At 52.2% G+C, this 22,212-nt stretch overlaps 1 protein-coding gene and 1 pseudogene across 1 annotated transcript in view; one reads left to right on the forward strand and one right to left on the reverse strand.

Annotated features, from left to right (window-relative positions):
• The window catches only part of FREM3 (FRAS1 related extracellular matrix 3), a 313,505-nt gene that overhangs the window by 106,048 nt on the left and 185,245 nt on the right, over nt 1-22,212 (reverse strand). The window lies entirely within an intron of this gene.
• Nucleotides 13,695-14,362, forward strand: LOC120406090 (annotated as a pseudogene).

A 22,212-nucleotide genomic window follows, 5' to 3' on the forward strand; every position in this document is an offset into this window, starting at 1 on the left:
TAGCTCCAAGTGCCCTACCCATAGGAACCCTAACCCTAGCTCAGTGCCCTACCCATAGGAACCTAACCCTAGCTCCAAGTAGTCTACCCATAGGAACCTAACCCTAGCTCAGGTGCCCTACCCATAGGAACCTAACCCTAGCTCCGAGTGCCCTACCCATAGGAACCTAACCCTAGCTCCAGTGCCTACCCATAGGAACCTAACCCTAGCTCAAGTGCCCTACCCATAGGAACCCTAACCTAGCTCCAGTGCCCTACCCATAGGAACCTAACCCTAGCTCCAAGTAGTCTACCCATAGGAACCTAACCCTAGCTCCAGTGCCTACCCATAGGAACCTAACCCTAGCTCAGTGCCCTACCCATAGGAACCCTAACCCTAGCTCCAAGTGCCCTACCCATAGGAACCTAACCCTAGCTCCAGGTGCCCTACCCATAGGAACCTAACCCTAGCTCCAGGTGCCCTACCCATAGGAACCTAACCCTAGCTCCAGTGCCCTACCCATAGGAACCTAACCCTAGCTCCAGTGCCCTACCCATAGGAACCTAACCTAGCTCCAAGTAGTCTACCCATAGGAACCTAACCCTAGCTCCAAGTGCCCTACCCATAGGAACCTAACCCTAGCTCCAGTGCCCTACCCATAGGAACCTAACCCTAGCTCCAGTAGTCTACCCATAGGAACCCTAACCCTAGCTCCAAGTGCCTACCCATAGGAACCTAACCCTAGCTCCAAGTGCCTACCCATAGGAACCTAACCCTAGCTCCAGTGCCCTACCCATAGGAACCTAACCCTAGCTCAGGTGCCCTACCCATAGGAACCTAACCCTAGCTCCAAGTGCCCTACCCATAGGAACCTAACCCTAGCTCCAAGTGCCCTACCCATAGGAACCTAACCCTAGCTCCAAGTGCCTACCCATAGGAACCCTAACCTAGCTCCAAGTAGTCTACCCATAGGAACCTAACCCTAGCTCCAGTGCCCTACCCATAGGAACCTAACCCTAGCTCCAGGTGCCCTACCCATAGGAACCTAACCCTAGCTCCAGTGCCTACCCATAGGAACCTAACCCTAGCTCAGGTGCCCTACCCATAGGAACCTAACCCTAGCTCCAGTGCCTACCCATAGGAACCTAACCCTAGCTCCAGTGCCCTACCCATAGGAACCTAACCCTAGCTCCAGTAGTCTACCCATAGGAACCTAACCCTAGCTCCAGTGCCCTACCCATAGGAACCCTAACCCTAGCTCCAGTGCCTACCCATAGGAACCCTAACCCTAGCTCCAAGTGCCCTACCCATAGGAACCTAACCCTAGCTCCAAGTGCCTACCCATAGGAACCTAACCCTAGCTCCAGTGCCTACCCATAGGAACCCTAACCTAGCTCCAGTGCCCTACCCATAGGAACCTAACCCTAGCTCCAGTAGTCTACCCATAGGAACCCTAACCCTAGCTCCAAGTGCCCTACCCATAGGAACCTAACCCTAGCTCCAGTGCCCTACCCATAGGAACCTAACCCTAGCTCCAGTGCCCTACCCATAGGAACCTAACCTAGCTCCAAGTGCCCTACCCATAGGAACCTAACCTAGCTCCAAGTGCCCTACCCATAGGAACCTAACCCTAGCTCCAGTAGTCTACCCATAGGAACCTAACCCTAGCTCCAGGTGCCCTACCCATAGGAACCTAACCCTAGCTCCAGTGCCTACCCATAGGAACCCTAACCCTAGCTCCAGTGCCTACCCATAGGAACCCTAACCTAGCTCAGTGCCCTACCCATAGGAACCTAACCCTAGCTCCAGTAGTCTACCCATAGGAACCTAACCCTAGCTCCAAGTGCCCTACCCATAGGAACCTAACCCTAGCTCCAGTGCCCTACCCATAGGAACCTAACCCTAGCTCCAAGTAGTCTACCCATAGGAACCTAACCCTAGCTCCAGTGCCCTACCCATAGGAACCTAACCCTAGCTCCAAGTGCCCTACCCATAGGAACCTAACCCTAGCTCCAGTGCCCTACCCATAGGAACCTAACCTAGCTCCAAGTGCCCTACCCATAGGAACCTAACCCTAGCTCCAGTGCCCTACCCATAGGAACCTAACCCTAGCTCAAGTAGTCTACCCATAGGAACCTAACCCTAGCTCCAGTGCCTACCCATAGGAACCCTAACCCTAGCTCCAGTGCCCTACCCATAGGAACCCTAACCCTAGCTCCAAGTGCCCTACCCATAGGAACCTAACCCTAGCTCCAGTGCCCTACCCATAGGAACCTAACCCTAGCTCAGTGCCCTACCCATAGGAACCCTAACCTAGCTCCAGTAGTCTACCCATAGGAACCCTAACCCTAGCTCCAAGTGCCCTACCCATAGGAACCTAACCTAGCTCCAGGTGCCCTACCCATAGGAACCTAACCCTAGCTCCAGTAGTCTACCCATAGGAACCTAACCCTAGCTCCAGTGCCCTACTCATAGGAACCTAACCCTAGCTCCAAGTAGTCTACCCATAGGAACCTAACCCTAGCTCCAAGTGCCCTACCCATAGGAACCCTAACCCTAGCTCCAGGTGCCTACCCATAGGAACCCTAACCCTAGCTCCAAGTGCCTACCCATAGGAACCCTAACCCTAGCTCCAAGTGCCCTACCCATAGGAACCCTAACCCTAGCTCCAGTGCCCTACCCATAGGAACCCTAACCCTAGCTCCAAGTAGTCTACCCATAGGAACCTAACCTAGCTCCAGTGCCCTACCCATAGGAACCCTAACCCTAGCTCCAGTGCCCTACCCATAGGAACCTAACCCTAGCTCCAAGTGCCCTACCCATAGGAACCCTAACCCTAGCTCCAAGTAGTCTACCCATAGGAACCTAACCCTAGCTCCAGTGCCCTACCCATAGGAACCTAACCCTAGCTCAGAGTGCCCTACCCATAGGAACCCTAACCCTAGCTCAGAGTGCCCTACCCATAGGAACCTAACCCTAGCTCCAGTGCCCTACTCATAGGAACCTAACCCTAGCTCCAAGTAGTCTACCCATAGGAACCTAACCCTAGCTCCAAGTGCCCTACCCATAGGAACCTAACCTAGCTCCAAGTGCCTACCCATAGGAACCTAACCCTAGCTCCAAGTAGTCTACCCATAGGAACCTAACCCTAGCTCCAGTGCCCTACCCATAGGAACCTAACCCTAGCTCCGAGTGCCCTACCCATAGGAACCTAACCCTAGCTCCAAGTAGTCTACCCATAGGAACCTAACCCTAGCTCCAGTGCCCTACCCATAGGAACCTAACCCTAGCTCAAGTGCCCTACCCATAGGAACCCTAACCTAGCTCAAGTAGTCTACCCATAGGAACCTAACCCTAGCTCCAGTGCCCTACCCATAGGAACCTAACCCTAGCTCCAAGTGCCCTACCCATAGGAACCTAACCCTAGCTCCAGTGCCCTACCCATAGGAACCTAACCCTAGCTCCAAGTGCCCTACCCATAGGAACCTAACCCTAGCTCCAAGTGCCCTACCCATAGGAACCTAACCCTAGCTCAAGTGCCCTACCCATAGGAACCTAACCCTAGCTCCAAGTAGTCTACCCATAGGAACCTAACCCTAGCTCCAGTGCCCTACCCATAGGAACCTAACCCTAGCTCCAGTGCCTACCCATAGGAACCTAACCCTAGCTCAGTGCCCTACCCATAGGAACCCTAACCTAGCTCCAGTAGTCTACCCATAGGAACCTAACCTAGCTCCAAGTGCCCTACCCATAGGAACCTAACCCTAGCTCCAGTGCCCTACCCATAGGAACCCTAACCCTAGCTCCAGGTGCCTACCCATAGGAACCTAACCCTAGCTCAGGTGCCCTACCCATAGGAACCTAACCTAGCTCCAGTGCCCTACCCATAGGAACCTAACCCTAGCTCCAAGTAGTCTACCCATAGGAACCTAACCCTAGCTCCAAGTGCCCTACCCATAGGAACCTAACCCTAGCTCCAGTGCCCTACCCATAGGAACCTAACCCTAGCTCCAAGTGCCCTACCCATAGGAACCTAACCCTAGCTCCAGTGCCCTACCCATAGGAACCTAACCCTAGCTCAGAGTGCCTACCCATAGGAACCCTAACCCTAGCTCCAAGTGCCCTACCCATAGGAACCTAACCCTAGCTCCAGTGCCCTACCCATAGGAACCCTAACCCTAGCTCCAGTAGTCTACCCATAGGAACCTAACCCTAGCTCCAGTGCCCTACCCATAGGAACCTAACCCTAGCTCCAGTGCCTACTCATAGGAACCTAACCCTAGCTCCAAGTAGTCTACCCATAGGAACCTAACCCTAGCTCCAGTGCCTACCCATAGGAACCTAACCCTAGCTCCAAGTGCCCTACCCATAGGAACCTAACCCTAGCTCCAGGTGCCCTACCCATAGGAACCTAACCCTAGCTCAGTGCCTACCCATAGGAACCTAACCCTAGCTCCAGTGCCCTACCCATAGGAACCCTAACCCTAGCTCCAAGTGCCCTACCCATAGGAACCTAACCTAGCTCCAGTAGTCTACCCATAGGAACCCTAACCCTAGCTCCAGTGCCCTACCCATAGGAACCCTAACCTAGCTCCAGTGCCTACCCATAGGAACCCTAACCCTAGCTCCAGTGCCCTACCCATAGGAACCTAACCCTAGCTCCAGTGCCCTACCCATAGGAACCTAACCTAGCTCCAAGTAGTCTACCCATAGGAACCTAACCCTAGCTCCAAGTGCCTACCCATAGGAACCTAACCCTAGCTCCAGTGCCCTACCCATAGGAACCTAACCCTAGCTCCAGTGCCCTACCCATAGGAACCCTAACCCTAGCTCCGAGTGCCCTACTCATAGGAACCTAACCCTAGCTCCAGTGCCCTACCCATAGGAACCTAACCCTAGCTCCAAGTGCCCTACCCATAGGAACCTAACCCTAGCTCCAGTGCCCTACCCATAGGAACCCTAACCTAGCTCCAGTAGTCTACCCATAGGAACCTAACCTAGCTCCAGTGCCCTACCCATAGGAACCTAACCCTAGCTCAGTGCCCTACCCATAGGAACCTAACCCTAGCTCCAGTGCCCTACCCATAGGAACCTAACCCTAGCTCCAAGTGCCCTACCCATAGGAACCCTAACCCTAGCTCCAAGTAGTCTACCCATAGGAACCCTAACCTAGCTCCAAGTAGTCTACCCATAGGAACCTAACCCTAGCTCCAGTGCCCTACCCATAGGAACCCTAACCCTAGCTCAGTGCCTACCCATAGGAACCCTAACCCTAGCTCCAGTGCCCTACCCATAGGAACCTAACCCTAGCTCCGAGTGCCCTACCCATAGGAACCTAACCCTAGCTCCAGTGCCCTACCCATAGGAACCCTAACCCTAGCTCCAAGTAGTCTACCCATAGGAACCTAACCCTAGCTCCAGTGCCCTACCCATAGGAACCCTAACCCTAGCTCAGAGTGCCCTACTCATAGGAACCTAACCTAGCTCCAGTAGTCTACCCATAGGAACCCTAACCCTAGCTCCAGTGCCCTACCCATAGGAACCTAACCCTAGCTCCAGTGCCTACCCATAGGAACCTAACCCTAGCTCCAGTGCCCTACCCATAGGAACCCTAACCCTAGCTCCAGTGCCCTACCCATAGGAACCTAACCCTAGCTCCAAGTAGTCTACCCATAGGAACCTAACCTAGCTCCAAGTGCCCTACCCATAGGAACCTAACCCTAGCTCCAGTGCCCTACTCATAGGAACCCTAACCCTAGCTCAAGTAGTCTACCCATAGGAACCTAACCCTAGCTCCAGTGCCCTACCCATAGGAACCTAACCCTAGCTCCAGTGCCCTACCCATAGGAACCTAACCTAGCTCCAAGTAGTCTACCCATAGGAACCTAACCCTAGCTCCAAGTGCCCTACCCATAGGAACCTAACCCTAGCTCCAGTGCCCTACCATAGGAACCTAACCCTAGCTCCAAGTGCCCTACCCATAGGAACCTAACCCTAGCTCAAGTGCCCTACCCATAGGAACCCTAACCCTAGCTCCAGTGCCCTACCCATAGGAACCTAACCCTAGCTCAGAGTGCCTACCCATAGGAACCCTAACCCTAGATCCGAGAGCCCTACCCATAGGAACCCTAACCCTCGCTCAGATTTCCCTACTCATAGGAACCCTAACGCTAGCTCCAAGTAGGCTACCCATAGGAACACTCACCCTAGATCCAAGTGCCTACCCATAGGAACCTAACCCTAGCTCAGTGCCCTACTCATAGGAACCTAACCCTAGCTCCAAGTAGTCTACCCATAGGAACCCTAACCCTAGCTCCAAGTGACCTACCCATAGGAACCCTAACCATAGCTCCAGTGCCCTACCCATAGGAACCCTAACCCTAGCTCCAAGTGCCCTACCCATAGGAACCTAACCCTAGCTCCAGTGCCCTACCCATAGGAACCTAACCCTAGCTCAAGTGCCCTACCCATAGGAACCTAACCCTAGCTCCAAGTAGTCTACCCATAGGAACCTAACCCTAGCTCCAGTGCCTACCCATAGGAACCCTAACCTAGCTCCAGTGCCCTACCCATAGGAACCCTAACCCTAGCTCCATGTGCCCTAGCCATAGGAACCCTAACCCTAGCTCCAGTGCCTACCCATAGGAACCCTAACCCTAGCTCCAGTGCCTACCCATAGGAACCTAACCCTAGCTCCAGTAGTCTACCCATAGGAACCTAACCCTAGCTCCAAGTGCCCTACCCATAGGAACCTAACCCTAGCTCAGTGCCCTACTCATAGGAACCTAACCCTAGCTCAAGTAGTCTACCCATAGGAACCTAACCCTAGCTCCAAGTGCCCTACCCATAGGAACCTAACCCTAGCTCCAAGTGCCCTACCCATAGGAACCCTAACCCTAGCTCCAGTGCCCTACCCATAGGAACCTAACCTAGCTCAAGTGCCCTACCCATAGGAACCCTAACCCTAGCTCCAGTGCCCTACCCATAGGAACCTAACCCTAGCTCCAAGTGCCCTACCCATAGGAACCCTAACCCTAGCTCCAAGTAGTCTACCCATAGGAACCTAACCCTAGCTCCAGTGCCCTACCCATAGGAACCTAACCCTAGCTCCAGTGCCTACCCATAGGAACCCTAACCCTAGCTCCAGTGCCCTACCCATAGGAACCTAACCCTAGCTCCAAGTGCCCTACCCATAGGAACCTAACCCTAGCTCCAGTGCCCTACCCATAGGAACCTAACCTAGCTCCAAGTAGTCTACCCATAGGAACCCTAACCCTAGCTCCAAGTGCCCTACCCATAGGAACCTAACCCTAGCTCAGTGCCCTACCCATAGGAACCCTAACCCTAGCTCCAGTAGTCTACCCATAGGAACCCTAACCCTAGCTCCAGTGCCCTACCCATAGGAACCTAACCCTAGCTCCAGTGCCCTACCCATAGGAACCTAACCCTAGCTCCAGTGCCCTACCCATAGGAACCCTAACCTAGCTCCAGTGCCCTACCCATAGGAACCTAACCTAGCTCAAGTGCCTACCCATAGGAACCCTAACCCTAGCTCAGTAGTCTACCCATAGGAACCTAACCCTAGCTCCGAGTGCCCTACCCATAGGAACCTAACCCTAGCTCCAGTGCCTACCCATAGGAACCCTAACCCTAGCTCCAGTGCCCTACCCATAGGAACCTAACCCTAGCTCCGAGTGCCCTACCCATAGGAACCTAACCCTAGCTCCAGTGCCCTACTCATAGGAACCTAACCCTAGCTCCAAAAGTCTACCCATAGGAACCTAACCCTAGCTCCAGTGCCCTACCCATAGGAACCTAACCCTAGCTCCAAGTAGTCTACCCATAGGAACCCTAACCCTAGCTCCAGTAGTCTACCCATAGGAACCTAACCCTAGCTCCAGTGCCCTACCCATAGGAACCCTAACCTAGCTCCAGTGCCCTACCCATAGGAACCTAACCCTAGCTCCAAGTGCCCTACCCATAGGAACCTAACCCTAGCTCAAGTAGTCTACCCATAGGAACCCTAACCCTAGCTCCAGTGCCCTACCCATAGGAACCTAACCTAGCTCCAGAGTGCCTACCCATAGGAACCCTAACCCTAGCTCAGTGCCCTACCCATAGGAACCCTAACCCTAGCTCCAGTGCCCTACTCATAGGAACCTAACCCTAGCTCCAAGTAGTCTACCCATAGGAACCCTAACCCTAGCTCCAAGTGCCCTACCCATAGGAACCTAACCCTAGCTCGAGTGCCTACTCATAGGAACCTAACCCTAGCTCCAAGTAGTCTACCCATAGGAACCTAACCCTAGCTCCAAGTGCCCTACCCATAGGAACCTAACCCTAGCTCCAGTGCCCTACCCATAGGAACCTAACCCTAGCTCCAAGTAGTCTACCCATAGGAACCTAACCCTAGCTCCAGTGCCCTACCCATAGGAACCTAACCTAGCTCCAGTGCCCTACCCATAGGAACCCTAACCCTAGCTGCAAGTAGTCTACCCATAGGAACCTAACCCTAGCTCCAGTGCCTACCCATAGGAACCCTAACCCTAGCTCCAGTGCCCTACCCATAGGAACCCTAACCCTAGCTCCAGTGCCCTACCCATAGGAACCTAACCCTAGCTCCGAGTGCCCTACCCATAGGAACCTAACCCTAGCTCCAAGTGCCCTACCCATAGGAACCTAACCCTAGCTCAAGTGCCCTACCCATAGGAACCTAACCCTAGCTCCAAGTAGTCTACCCATAGGAACCTAACCCTAGCTCCAAGTGCCCTACCCATAGGAACCTAACCCTAGCTCCAGTGCCTACCCATAGGAACCATAACCCTAGCTCGGAGTGCCCTACTCACAGGAACCCTAACCCTAGCTCCAAGTAGTCTACCCATAGGAACCCTAACCCTAGCTCCGAGTGCCCTACCCATAGGAACCCTAACCCTAGCTCCGAGTGCCCTTCTCATAGGAACCCTAACCCTAACTCCGAGTGCCCTACCCATAGGAACACTCACCCTAGCTCCGAGTGCTCTACCCATAGGAACCCTAAGCCTAGCTCCAAGTAGTCTACCCTTGGAACCCTAACCCTAGCTCAAAGTAGTCTACCCAAAGGAACCCTAACCCTAACTCCGAGTGCCATACCCATAGGAACCCTAACCCTAGCTCCGAGTCGCCAACCCATAGGAACCCTAACCCTAGCTCCGAGTGCCCTACCCATAGGAACCCTAACCCTAGCTCCGAGTGCTCTACCCATAGGAACCCTAACCCTAGCTCCGAGTGCCCTACTCATAGGAACCCTAACCCTAGCTCCAAAAAGTCTACCCATAGGAACCCTAACCCTAGCTCCGAGTGCCCTACTCATAGGAACCCTAACCCTAGCTCCAAGTAGTCTACCCATAGGAACCCTAACCCTATCTCTAAGTGCCCTACCCATATGAATCCTAACCCTAGCTTCGAGTGCCCTACTCATAGGAACCCTAACCCTAGCTTCGAGTGCCCTAATCATAGGAACCCTAACCCTAGCTCCGAGTGCCCTACCCATAGGAACCCTAACCCTAGCTCCGAGTGCCCTACCCATAGGAACCCTAACCCTAGCTCCAAGTAGTCTACCCATAGGAACCCTAACCCTAGCTCCAAGTGCCCTACCCATAGGAACCCTAACCCTAGCTCACAGTGCCCTACCCATAGGAACCCTAACCCTAGCTCCAAGTAGTCTACCCATAGGAACCCTAACCCTAGCTCCAAGTCACCTACCCATAGGAACCCTAACCCTAGCTCCGAGTGCCCTATGCATAGGAACCCTAACCCTAGCTCAAAGTAGTCTACCCATAGGAACCCTAACCCTAGCTCCGAGTGCCCTACCCATAGGAACCCTAACCCTAGCTCCACGTGCCCTACCCATAGGAACCCTAACCTTAGCTCCAAGTGCCCTACCCATAGGAACCCTAACCCTAGCTCAAAGTAGTCTACCCATAGGAACCCTAACCCTAGCTCCACGTGCCCTACCCATAGGAACCCTAACCTTAGCTCCAAGTGCCCTACCCATAGGAACCCTAACCCTAGCTCCGAGTGCCCTACCCATAGGAACCCTAACCCTAGCTCCGAGTGCCCTACTCATAGGAACCCTAACCCTAGCTCCAAGTAGTCTACCCATAGGAACCCTAACCCTAGCTCCAAGTGCCCTATCCATAGGAACCCTAACCCTAGCTCGGAGTGCCCTACTCATAGGAACCCTAACCCTAGCTCCAAGTAGTCTACCCATAGGAACCCTAACCCTAGCTCCAAGTCACCTACCCATAGGAACCCTAACCCTAGCTCCGAGTGCCCTATGCATAGGAACCCTAACCCTAGCTCCGAGTACCCTACCCATAGGAACCCTAACCCTAGCTCCACGTGCCCTACCCATAGGAACCCTAACCCTAGCTCCAAGTGCCCTACCCATAGGAACCCTAACCCTAGCTCAAAGTAGTCTACCCATAGGAACCCTAACCCTAGCTCCGAGTGCCCTACCCATAGGAACCCTAACCCTAGCTTAGAGTGCCCTAATCATAGGAACCCTAACCCTAGCTCCGAGTGCCCTACCCATAGGAACCCTAACCCTAGCTCCGAGTGCCCTACCCATAGGAACCCTAACCCTAGCTCCGAGTGCCCTACTCATAGGAACCCTAACCCTAGCTCCAAAAAGTCTACCCATAGGAACCCTAACCCTAGCTCCAAGTGCCCTACACATAGGAACCCTAACCCTAGCTCCAAGTAGTCTACCCATAGGAACCCTAACCCTATCTCTGAGTGCCCTACCCATATGAATCCTAACCCTAGCTTCGAGTGCCCTACTCATAGGAACCCTAACCCTAGCTCCGAGTGCCCTACCCATAGGAACCCTAACCCTAGCTCCAAGTAGTCTACCCATAGGAACCCTAACCCTAGCTCCGAGTGCCCTACCCATAGGAACCCTAACCCTAGCTCCGAGTGCCCTACCCATAGGAACCCTAACCCTAGCTCCGAGTGCCCTACCCATAGGAACCCTAACCCTAGCTCTGAGTGCCCTACCCATAGGAACCCTAAACCTAGCTCCAAGAAGTCTACCCATAGGAACCCTAACCCTAGCTCAAAGTAGTCTACCCATAGGAATACTAACCCTATCTCCGAGTGCCCTACCCATAGGAATCCTAACCCTAGCTCCGAGTCGCCAACCCATAGGAACCCTCACCCTAGCTCCGAGTGCCCTACCCATAGGAACCCTAACCCTAGCTCCGAGTGCCCTACCCATAGGAACCCTAACCCTAGCTCCGAGTGCCCTACTCATAGGAACCCTAACCCTAGCTCCAAAAAGTCTACCCATAGGAACCCTAACCCTAGCTCCGAGTGCCCTACTCATAGGAACCCTAGCCCTAGCTCCAAGTAGTCTACCCATAGGAACCCTGACCCTATCTCCGAGTGCCCTACCCATATGATTCCTAACCCTAGCTTCGAGTGCCCTACTCATAGGAACCCTAACCCTAGCTCCGAGTGCCCAACCCATAGGAACCCTAACCCTAGCTCCGAGTAGTCTACCCATAGGAACCCTAACCCTAGCTCCGAGTGCCCTACCCATAGGAACCCTAACCCTAGCTCCGAGTGCCCTAATCATAGGAACCCTAACCCTAGCTCCGAGTGCCCTACCCATAGGAACCCTAACCCTAGCTCCGAGTGCCCTACTCATAGGAACCCTAACCCTAGCTCCAAGTAGTCTACCCATAGGAACCCTAACCCTAGCTCCAAGTGCCCTACCCATAGGAACCCTAACCCTAGCTCGGAGTGCCCTACTCATAGGAACCCTAACCCTAGCTCCAAGTAGTCTACCCATAGGAACCCTAACCCTAGCTCCAAGTCACCTACCCATAGGAACCCTAACCCTAGCTCCGAGTGCCCTATGCATAGGAACCCTAACCCTAGCTCAAAGTAGTCTACCCATAGGAACCCTAACCCTAGCTCCACGTGCCCTACCCATAGGAACCCTAACCTTAGCTCCAAGTGCCCTACCCATAGGAACCCTAACCCTAGCTCAAAGTAGTCTACCCATAGGAACCCTAACCCTAGCTCAAAGTAGTCTACCCATAGGAACCCTAACCCTAGCTCCGAGTGCCCTACCCATAGGAACCCTAACCCTAGCTTAGAGTGCCCTAATCATAGGAACCCTAACCCTAGCTCCGAGTGCCCTACCCATAGGAACCCTAACCCTAGCTCCGAGTGCCCTATGCATAGGAACCCTAACCCTAGCTCCGAGTACCCTACCCATAGGAACCCTAACCCTAGCTCCACGTGCCCTACCCATAGGAACCCTAACCCTAGCTCCAAGTGCCCTACCCATAGGAACCCTAACCCTAGCTCAAAGTAGTCTACCCATAGGAATACTAACCCTATCTCCGAGTGCCATACCCATTGGAACCCTAACCCTAGTTCCGAGTCGCCAACCCATAGGAACCCACACCCTAGCTCCGAGTGCCCTACCCATAGGAACCCTAACCCTAGCTTTGAGAGCCCTACCCATAGGAACCCTAACCCTAGCTCCGAGTGCCCTACACATAGGAACCCTAAACCTAGCTCCAAGAAGTCTACCCATAGGAATCCTAACCCTATCTCCGAGTCGCCAACCCATAGGAACCCTCACCCTAGCTCCGAGTGCCCTACCCATAGGAACCCTAACCCTAGCTTCGAGTGCCCTACCCATAGGAACCCTAACCCTAGCTCCGAGTGCCCTACCCATAGGAACCCTAACCCTAGCTCCAAGTGCCCTACTCATAGGAACCCTAACCCTAGCTCCGAGTGCCCAACCCATAGGAACCCTAACCCTAGCTCCGAGTAGTCTACCCATAGGAACCCTAACCCTAGCTCCGAGTGCCCTACCCATAGGAACCCTAACCCTAGCTTCGAGTGCCCTAATCATAGGAACCCTAACCCTAGCTCCGAGTGCCCTACCCATAGGAACCCTAACCCTAGCTCCGAGTGCCCTACTCATAGGAACCCTAACCCTAGCTCCAAGTAGTCTACCCATAGGAACCCTAACCCTAGCTCCAAGTGCCCTACCCATAGGAACCCTAACCCTAGCTCGGAGTGCCCTACTCATAGGAACCCTAACCCTAGCTCCAAGTAGTCTACCCATAGGAACCCTAACCCTAGCTCCAAGTGCCCTACACATAGGAACCCTAACCCTAGCTCCGAGTGCCCTACCCATAGGAACCCTAACCCTAGCTCCGAGTGCCTTACTCATAGGAACCCTAACCCAGCTACAAGTAGTCTACCCATAGTAACCCTAACTCTAGCTCCAAGTGCCCTACCCATAGGAACCCTAACCCTAGCTCGGAGTGCCCTACTCGTAGGAACCCTAATCCTAGCTCCAATTAGTCTACCCATAGGAACCCTAACCCTAGCTCCGAGTGCCCTTGTGGGATTGAATGTGAGATGCTGAAGGCTTCTGGATTGGGAATTGTGTGTGAAGGGCTGGCCTTGTGCTTGTTCTCATTGGCCAGCTAATTGTGAATAGGTAGACAGGTGTGTAGAATGATAATTACCCTATGAGTTACAGCTGCGGCTGTGTGGGTTTAATTAACTAATTAGCAATTGTGATTGCTTATCATGTTGTATATAAGAGCATGCTGGGAATGAATAAAGATGGATGCATACACACACACTCTCTCTCTGCTTGGACTTCGTTCCTGCTCTTGCGATGCAACAAATGGTGACCCCGATGTGATACAGACTTACAGTGCAGTGAACTAGTCAGAACAAGCTGGATCATCATTGAAACAAAACACAGTGAGAGAAGTACAGCTGTGGATGCTTCTCTTTTGAAGGAAATCATCAAAAATGAATTTAAGGAGCGTTACTCGCTGAATCCAGAGTATATAACTGATGTTGTGTATGAAAAACCTTATATCACTATTGAACTGAAACAAAATGTTTCCCAGAAGTCTGCCAAGACTGTGGATATATCTGACGTGGCTTATTACTTTGAAAAAGATGTCAAAGGTGACTCACACTACAGATAAACATCAGTGAAGAACCTCTAAAATTTGATCAAGCTCTAATCTACTATGTTGATGAAAAGCCCCCAGAGTTTTCCATGAAACGTCTGACTGCTGGTGTTATTGCAGTCATTGTAGTGGTGGTACTAGCAATTGTTGCTGGAATTATTGTACTGGTTATCACTAGGAGAAGGAGAGGAAAGTATGAGAAGGCTGAGGCAAAGGAAATGAATGAAATGCAAAGAGAACTAAACTCATAACTGAAGTCACTAGAAGACAAATCGTGAACTATCAAGAAGGCAAACAGAACTAAAACAAGATAAGTACTAGTACCACTGTTGCCAATCTTGAATGAAGATAGTGTTGGTGACCTGAATTGATAAAAAGAAAAAGAAGGACGCGCCTGAAGTCCCAGCGTCGAGCGGCCGGAGAAGGAAAAAAAAAAAAAAAAAGGCGCACGGCTTTCACGAGCGAGCAGCTGCTGGAGCTGGAGAAGGAATTCCACTGCAAGAAGTACCTGAGCCTGACGGAGCGCTCGCAGATCGCTCACGCCCTCAAGCTCAGCGAGGTACAGGTCAAGATCTGGTTCCAGAACCGCCGCGCCAAGTGGGAACGCATCAAAGCTGGGAGCTGCAGGGCGTCCGAGCGAGCAGCTGAGAGCTGCAGGGCGTCCGAGAGAGGAGGCGTGCCTGACAAGCGGCTGGGAGCCGCAGGGAATCCGAACGAGCGGCTGGGAAGCCGCGGGACGTTCGAATCAGGGAGACGTACCTGACAAGTGGCTGGGAGCCGCAGGGTGTCCAAGTGAGCGGCTGGGAAGCCGCATGGCGTCCGAGTGAGCGGCTGGGAAGCCGCAGGGCGTCCGAAGAAAGGAGGCGTACCTGACAAGTGGCTGGGAGCCGCAGGGTGTTCGAGCGAGCGGCTGGGAGCCGCAGGGCATCTGACAAGGGAGGCACACTCGAACCAAGAAGTGAGCAGCTAATATGGGAACTGCTGCGTCAGCAGATTTGATACGCATCACGGAGCGGTGGGGAGAAAAGTTCCCCTCTGATGCGTTATCCTGCCTGTTGCGGTGGGGACGAAGAGGGGGACTTTCCGTTCAATCAAGTAATAAAACTGTTTGGGAGCGGTTGGGCTGTGAGCTCTGGAAATCGGTGGCTCAGGGCGATAAGGAGGTTTTCTCCCTGAGTCCAGTATGGCTCACCGCGCAGAGACGATTGGAGGAGTTTGAGGATGAGAGAAGACAACTTCAGAAAATGGCTGATTTTGCAGTAACACTGGAGCGAGAACTGGAACAGGTTAAATTGATTCTGCATCAGCGAGATCTACAGTTTGAATCTTTACAGCAAGAGCATCTAGTGCTCATGAAGCAGCTCACCTTAACCCAAGAATCATTGCACACCAAAGAGCAGTCCCTAAATGACCTACAGACTCAATATGATGAGCTGGTGGCCAGGTTAGAGGAATTCCAGGGTGATGTTATTTCTAAGGATGACACGATCCAATATTTGCAGAATGAGAAGATTGTCCTAGAGGTAGCTCTGCAGGCAGCAAAAGCAAGCAAAGAAGAACTTGATGAAGGCGCAAACTTCTTAGGTGAAAGTACTGAGGCAGTATCAGAAATCTTGGCACAATTGAGCCAGATGGAAAATCTGCAACAGGAAAGTGCCAGCCTGAAGAAACAGACCCAAATAGTAAAGGAGCAGTTCTTACAGCAAAAGGTAATGGTGGAAGCTTATCAAAGAGATGTAAGTTCACAGGACCAGCTGATTAGTGAATTAAAATCTACAAAGAAGCGGCTGGATTTGGAAGTGAAAGAATTAAAACGGGAGTTACTGAAACTTCAAAGTGAAAAGCAGTCCATTGATGTTGAATGCTCAAGACTTCAGAAGGAAGTATCCCAGGTTCACCAGCAGATAGTGGAGTTAGAAAGCCACCTCCAGTCAGTGCAAAAAGAACGGGATGCACAAATCGCTGATGGAGGAAATAACCAGGCTTCCCATGAACGGATTCAAGCTTTGGAGATAGAGCTGCAGGCTGTTAGCCACAGTAAGATGATGTCGGAGAAAGAGCTGCAAGAAGTAATTTCACTCACCAGCCAGGAGCTTCGAGAATCTAGAGGTTTCAGGAGAAAGATAAAACGTTTGGAAGAAATAAACAAGAAGTTGGCCCTCGAACTGGAACATGAACGGGGGAAGCTTACTGGTCTTGGTCAGTCTAACATTGCTTTGCGAGAGCACAGCAACATCCCCGAAACATTACTAGCAGAGAGAGAGGCAGACCTGGTGCAGCTGAATCTCCGGGTTCAAGCAGTCCTAAATATTCAAGCTTTACAGACTGCCTTAGAAAGAGAAAAGTCAAAAGTGAATAACCTTCAAAAGCAGGTTGCGGCAGCCACAGTAGATGCAGCACATAACCGTCGTCATTATAGAGCTGCTGTTCTTGAGCTGAGTGAAATTAAGAAGGAGCTACAAGCCAAAGAACTGCTTGTCCAAACCCTTCAGGCTGAAGCAGACAAACTACACGCTATTATTGAATGTGCTCATGCCTCTTTTAAGGCGCTCCTTTTAAGACAAAAAGGGGGGATTTGCAGTGAGCGGGCAGACGCCTTGGATAAGACGCCTGCCGCTCGGTTGCTGCAAGCTCTTTACGTGCTTAATTGGTTACATCTTGGTAAAAACAGCCAGGTGCCCCCCGCGATTAAACATGTCAGCGGGATGACTGGGGAAGAGCAGGGTGCGGCCCCCCGACCCTCAGTCAAATGGTTTGATTATCAGCAGCAAATATGGAAAGGACCAGTTGACTTGCTAACGTGGGGCAGGGGTTATGTGTGTGTTGCCACTGATGCGGGTCCCAGGTGGATGCCAGCGAGGTGGGTCCGCCTTGGTTGCGTCCGGAGTGACGGCAGGCAGATGCGGAGGAGCCTCACGAGACGCGCTCAGATGTCGCGGAACCAGAGCCCCCGGAGGAGAGCTGTTTGTTAGCTCTGCCAGGACTTTTTCTGTCTGATCCTCCATGAATGAATTACTCACTTGAGATGATTTTTTGTGTTTGAAAGAAAATCTGTGTGGTACCATGCAATTATTATTTAGAACTAAGATTTATGTTTTATGTTCCTTGTTATGTTTTGTGTTGTCTGTTTTCTGGCCAGAATTGTTGTTGTATTGTCATGTGGTTTGATGTTTTTTCCTTAAGACCCCCCACCACCCTCAGTGTCAGTTTGATCACCTGACATCTGAGGGATGTTTCAAAAAAAAAAAAAAGGGGGGGGGGTCCTGCAGAGGTTACATCATTTGTTTATTGTGTTTTGTTTTGTTCATTTGATGTTTTTGAAATTATATGTTAAGGATTGAATGGTCATATAGGTTGATCTTATAAAGCTTTAATTTTTTGTTTATGATAGGTTATAATGTTATGCTGTTATGAGTTGCAAATGTTTTATGAATAACATAATAATTGATTAAGATAGATTGTGGTGTTATGCTGTTATAAGTTGAAAATGTTTGGTGAATATTTTTATTTTGTTTTCCTTTTCCCTTTTCTTTTGATTGTAAATAAAGGGGGGAGATGTGGGATTGAATGTGAGATGCTGAAGGCTTCTGGATTGGGGATTGTGTGTGAAGGGCTGGCCTTGGGCTTGTTCTCATTGGCCAGCTAATTGTGAATAGGTAGACAGGTGTGTAGAATGATAATTACCCTATGAGTTACAGCTGCGGCTGTGTGGGTTTAATTAACTAATTAGCAATTGTGATTGCTTATCATGTTGTATATAAGAGCATGCTGGGAATGAATAAAGATGGATGCATACACACACACTCTCTCTCTCTGCTTGGACTTCGTTCCTGCTCTTGCGATGCAACATGCCCTACCCATAGGAACCCTAACCCTAGCTTCGAGTGCCCTAATCATAGGAACCCTAACCCTAGCTCCGAGTGCCCTGCCCATAGGAACCCTAACCCTAGCTCCGAGTGCCCTACTCATAGGAACCCTAACCCTAGCTCCAAGTAGTCTACCCATAGGAACCCTAACCCTAGCTCCAAGTAGTCTACCCAAAGGAACCCTAACCCTAACTCCGAGTGCCCTACCCATAGGAACCCTAACCCTAGCTCCAAGTAGTCTACCCATAGGAACCCTAACCCTAGCTCAAAGTAGTCTACCCATAGGAATACTAACCCTATCTCCGAGTGCCCTACCCGTAGGAACCCTAACCCTAGCTCCGAGTCGCAAACCCATAGGAACCCTCACCCTAGCTTCGAGTGCCCTACCCATAGGAACCCTAACCCTAGCTTCGAGTGCCCTACCCATAGGAACCCTAACCCTAGCTCCGAGTGCCCTACTCATAGGAACCCTAACCCTAGCTCTGAGTGCCCTACCCATAGGAACCCTAACCCTAGCTCCGAGTCGCCTACCCATAGGAACCCTAACTCTAGCTCCGAGTCCCCTACTCATAGCAACCCTAACCCTAGCTCTGAGTGCCCTACCCATAGGAACCCTAACCCTAGCTCCGAGTGCCCTACCCATAGGAACCCTAACCCTAGCTTCGAGTGCCCTACTCATAGCAACCCTAACCCTAGCTCCGAGTGCCCTACCCATAGGAACCCTAACCCTAGCTCCGAGTGCCCTACTCATAGGAACCCTAACCCTAGCTCCAAGTAGTCTACCCATAGGAACCCTAACCCTAGCTCCAAGTGCCCTACCCATAGGAACCCTAACCCTAGCTCGGAGTGCGCTACTCATAGGAACCCTAACCCTAGCTCCAATTAGTCTACCCATAGGAACCCTAACCCTAGCTCCAAGTGCCCTACCCATAGGAACCCTAAACCTAGCTCCAACTAGTCTACCCATAGGAACCCCAACCCTAGCTCCGAGTGCCCTACCCATATGATCCCTAACCCTAGCTTCGAGTGCCCTACTCATAGGAACCCTAACCCTAGCTCCGAGTGCCCAACCCATAGGAACCCTAACCCTAGCTCCGAGTGCCCTACTCATAGGAACCCTAACCCTTGCTCCAAGTAGTCTACCCATAGGAACCCTAACCCTAGCTCCGAGTGCCCAACCCATAGGAACCCTAACCCTAGCTCCGAATGCCCTACTCATAGGAACCCAGCTCTTGCTCCAAGTAGTCTACCCATAGGAACCCTAACCCTAGCTCCAAGTGCCCTACCCATAGGAACCCTAACCCTAGCTCCAAGTGCCCTACCCATAGGAACCCTAACCCTAGCTCCAAGTAGTCTACCCAAAGGAACCCTAAACCTAACTCCGAGTGCCCTACCCATAGGAACCCTAACCCTAGCTCCGAGTGCTCTACCCATAGGAACCCTAACCCTAGCTCCAAGTAGTCTACCCATAGGAACCCTAACCCTAGCTCCAAGTGCCCTACGCATAGGAACCCTAACCCTAGCTCCAACTAGTCTACCCATAGGAACCCTAACCCTAGCTCCGAGTCGCCAACCCATAGGAACCCTCACCCTAGCTCCGAGTGCCCTACCCATAGGAACCCTAACCCTAGCTCCAAAAAGTCTACCCATAGGAACCCTAACCCTAGCTCCAAGTCGCCTACCCATAGGAACCCTAAACCTAGCTCCAAGTCGCCTACCCATAGGAACCCTAACCCTAGCTCCAAGTCGCCTACCCATAGGAACCCTAACCCTAGCTCCAAATAGTCTACCCATAGGAACCCTAACCCTAGCTCCGAGTGCCCTATCCATAGGAACCCTAACCCTAGCTCCGAGTGCCCTATCCATAGGAACCCTAACCCTAGCTCCGAGTGCCCTACCCATAGGAACCCTAACCCTAGCTCCGAGTGCCCTACTCATAGGAACCCTAACCCTAGCTCCAAGTAGTCTACCCATAGGAACCCTAACCCTAGCTCGGAGTGCCCTACTCATATGAACCCTAACCCTAGCTCCAAGTAGTCTACCCATAGGAACCCTAACCCTAGCTCCGAGTGCCCTACCCATAGGAACCCTAACCCTAGCTCCGAGTGCCCTACCCATAGGAACCCTAACCCTACCTACGAGTGCCCTACCCATAGGAACCCTAACTCTAGCTCCAAGTAGTCTACCCATAGGAACCCTAACCCTAGCTCCAAGTGCCCTACCCATAGGAACCCTAACCCTAGCTCCAAGTGCCCTACCCATAGGAACCCTAAACCTAGCTCCAAGTAGTCTACCCATAGGAACCCTAACCCTAGCTTCAACTAGTCTACCCATAGGAACCCTCACCCTAACTCCGAGTGCCCTACCCATAGGAACCCTAACCCTAGCTCCGAGTGGCGTACTCACAGGAACCCTAACCCTAGCTCCAAAAAGTCTACCCATAGGAACCCTAACCCTAGGTCCAAGTCGCCTACCCATAGGAACCCTAAACCTAGCTCCAAATAGTCTACCCATAGGAACCCTAACCCTAGCTCCGAGTGCCCTACCCATAGGAACCCTAAACCTAGCTTCGAGTGCCCTACTCATAGGAACCCTAACCCTAGCTCCGAGTGCCCTACCCATAGGAACCCTAACCCTAGCTCCGAGTGCCCTACTCATAGGAACCCTAACCCTAGATCCAAGTAGTCTACCCATAGGAACCCTAACCCTAGCTCCAAGTGCCCTACCCATAGGAACCCTAACCCTAGCTCGGAGTGCCCTACTCATAGGAACCCTAACCCTAGCTCCAAGTAGTCTACCCATAGGAACCCTAACCCTAGCTCCAAGTGCCCTACCCATAGGAACCCTAACCCTAGCTCCAAGTGCCCTACCCATAGGAACCCTAGCTCCAAGTAGTCTACCCAAAGGAACCCTAACCCTAACTCCGAGTGCCCTACGCATAGGAACCCTAACCCTAGCTCCGAGTGCTCTACCCATAGGAACCCTAACCCTAGCTCCAAGTAGTCTAGCCATAGGAACCCTAACCCTAGCTCCAAATAGTCTACCCATAGGAACCCTAACCCTAGCTCCAAGTGCCCCACCCATAGGAACCCTAACCCTAGCTCCAAGTGCCCTACGCATAGGAACCCTAACCCTAGCTCCAACTAGTCTACCCATAGGAACCCTAACCCTAGCTACGAGTCGCCAACCCATAGGAACCCTCACCCTAGCTCCGAGTGCCCTACCCATAGGAACCCTAACCCTAGCTCCGAGTGGCCTACTCATAGGAACCCTAACCCTAGCTCCAAAAAGTCTACCCATAGGAACCCTAACCCTAGCTCCAAGTCGCCTACCCATAGGAACCCTAACCCTAGCTCCGAGTGCCCTACCCATAGGAACCCTAACCCTAGCTTCGAGTGCCCTAATCATAGGAACCCTAACCGTAGCTCCGAGTGCCCTACCCATAGGAACCCTAACCCTAGCTCGGAGTGCCCTAAACATAGGAACCCTAACCCTAGCTCCAAGTAGTCTACCCATAGGAACTCTAACCCTAGCTCCGAGTCCCCTACCCATAGGAACCGTAACCCTATCTCCGAGTGCCCTACTCATAGGAACCCTAACCCTAGCTCAGAGTGCCCTACCCATAGGAACCCTAAACCTAGCTCCAAGTGCCCTACCCATAGGAACCCTAACCCTAGCTCCAAGTGCCCTACCCATAGGAACTCTAACCCTAGCTTCGAGTGCCCTAATCATAGGAACCCTAACCCTAGCTCCGAGTGCCCTACCCATAGGAACCCTAACCCTAGCTTCGAGTGCCCTAATCATAGGAACCCTAACCCTAGCTCCGAGTGCCCTACCCATAGGAACCCTAACCCTAGCTCCAAGTGCCCTACCCATAGGAACCCTAACCCTAGCTCCGAGTGCCCTACTCATAGGAACCCTAACCCTAGCTCCAAGTAGTCTACCCATAGGAACCCTAACCCTAGCTCCGAGTGCCCTACCCATAGGAACCCTAACCCTAGCTCGGAGTGCCCTACTCATAGGAACACTAACCCTAGCTCCAATTAGTCTACCTATAGGAACCCTAACCCTAGCTCCAACTAGTCAACCCATAGGAACCCTAACCCTAGCTCCGAGTGCCCTACCCATATGAACCCTAACCCTAGCTTAGAGTGCCCTACTCATAGGAACCCTAACCCTAGCTCCGAGTGCCCAACCCATAGGAACCCTAACCCTAGCTCCGAGTGCCCTACTCATAGGAACCCTAACCCTAGCTCCAAGTGCCCTACCCATAGGAACCCTAACCCTAGCTCCAAGTGCCCTACCCATAGGAACCCTAACCCTAGCTCCAAGTAGTCTACCCAAAGGAACCCTAACCCTCATTCCGA

The sequence above is a fragment of the Mauremys reevesii genome, linkage group 5 (genome assembly GCF_016161935.1).
Source record: "Mauremys reevesii isolate NIE-2019 linkage group 5, ASM1616193v1, whole genome shotgun sequence".
In the NCBI taxonomy this organism is placed as follows: Eukaryota; Metazoa; Chordata; order Testudines; family Geoemydidae; genus Mauremys; species Mauremys reevesii.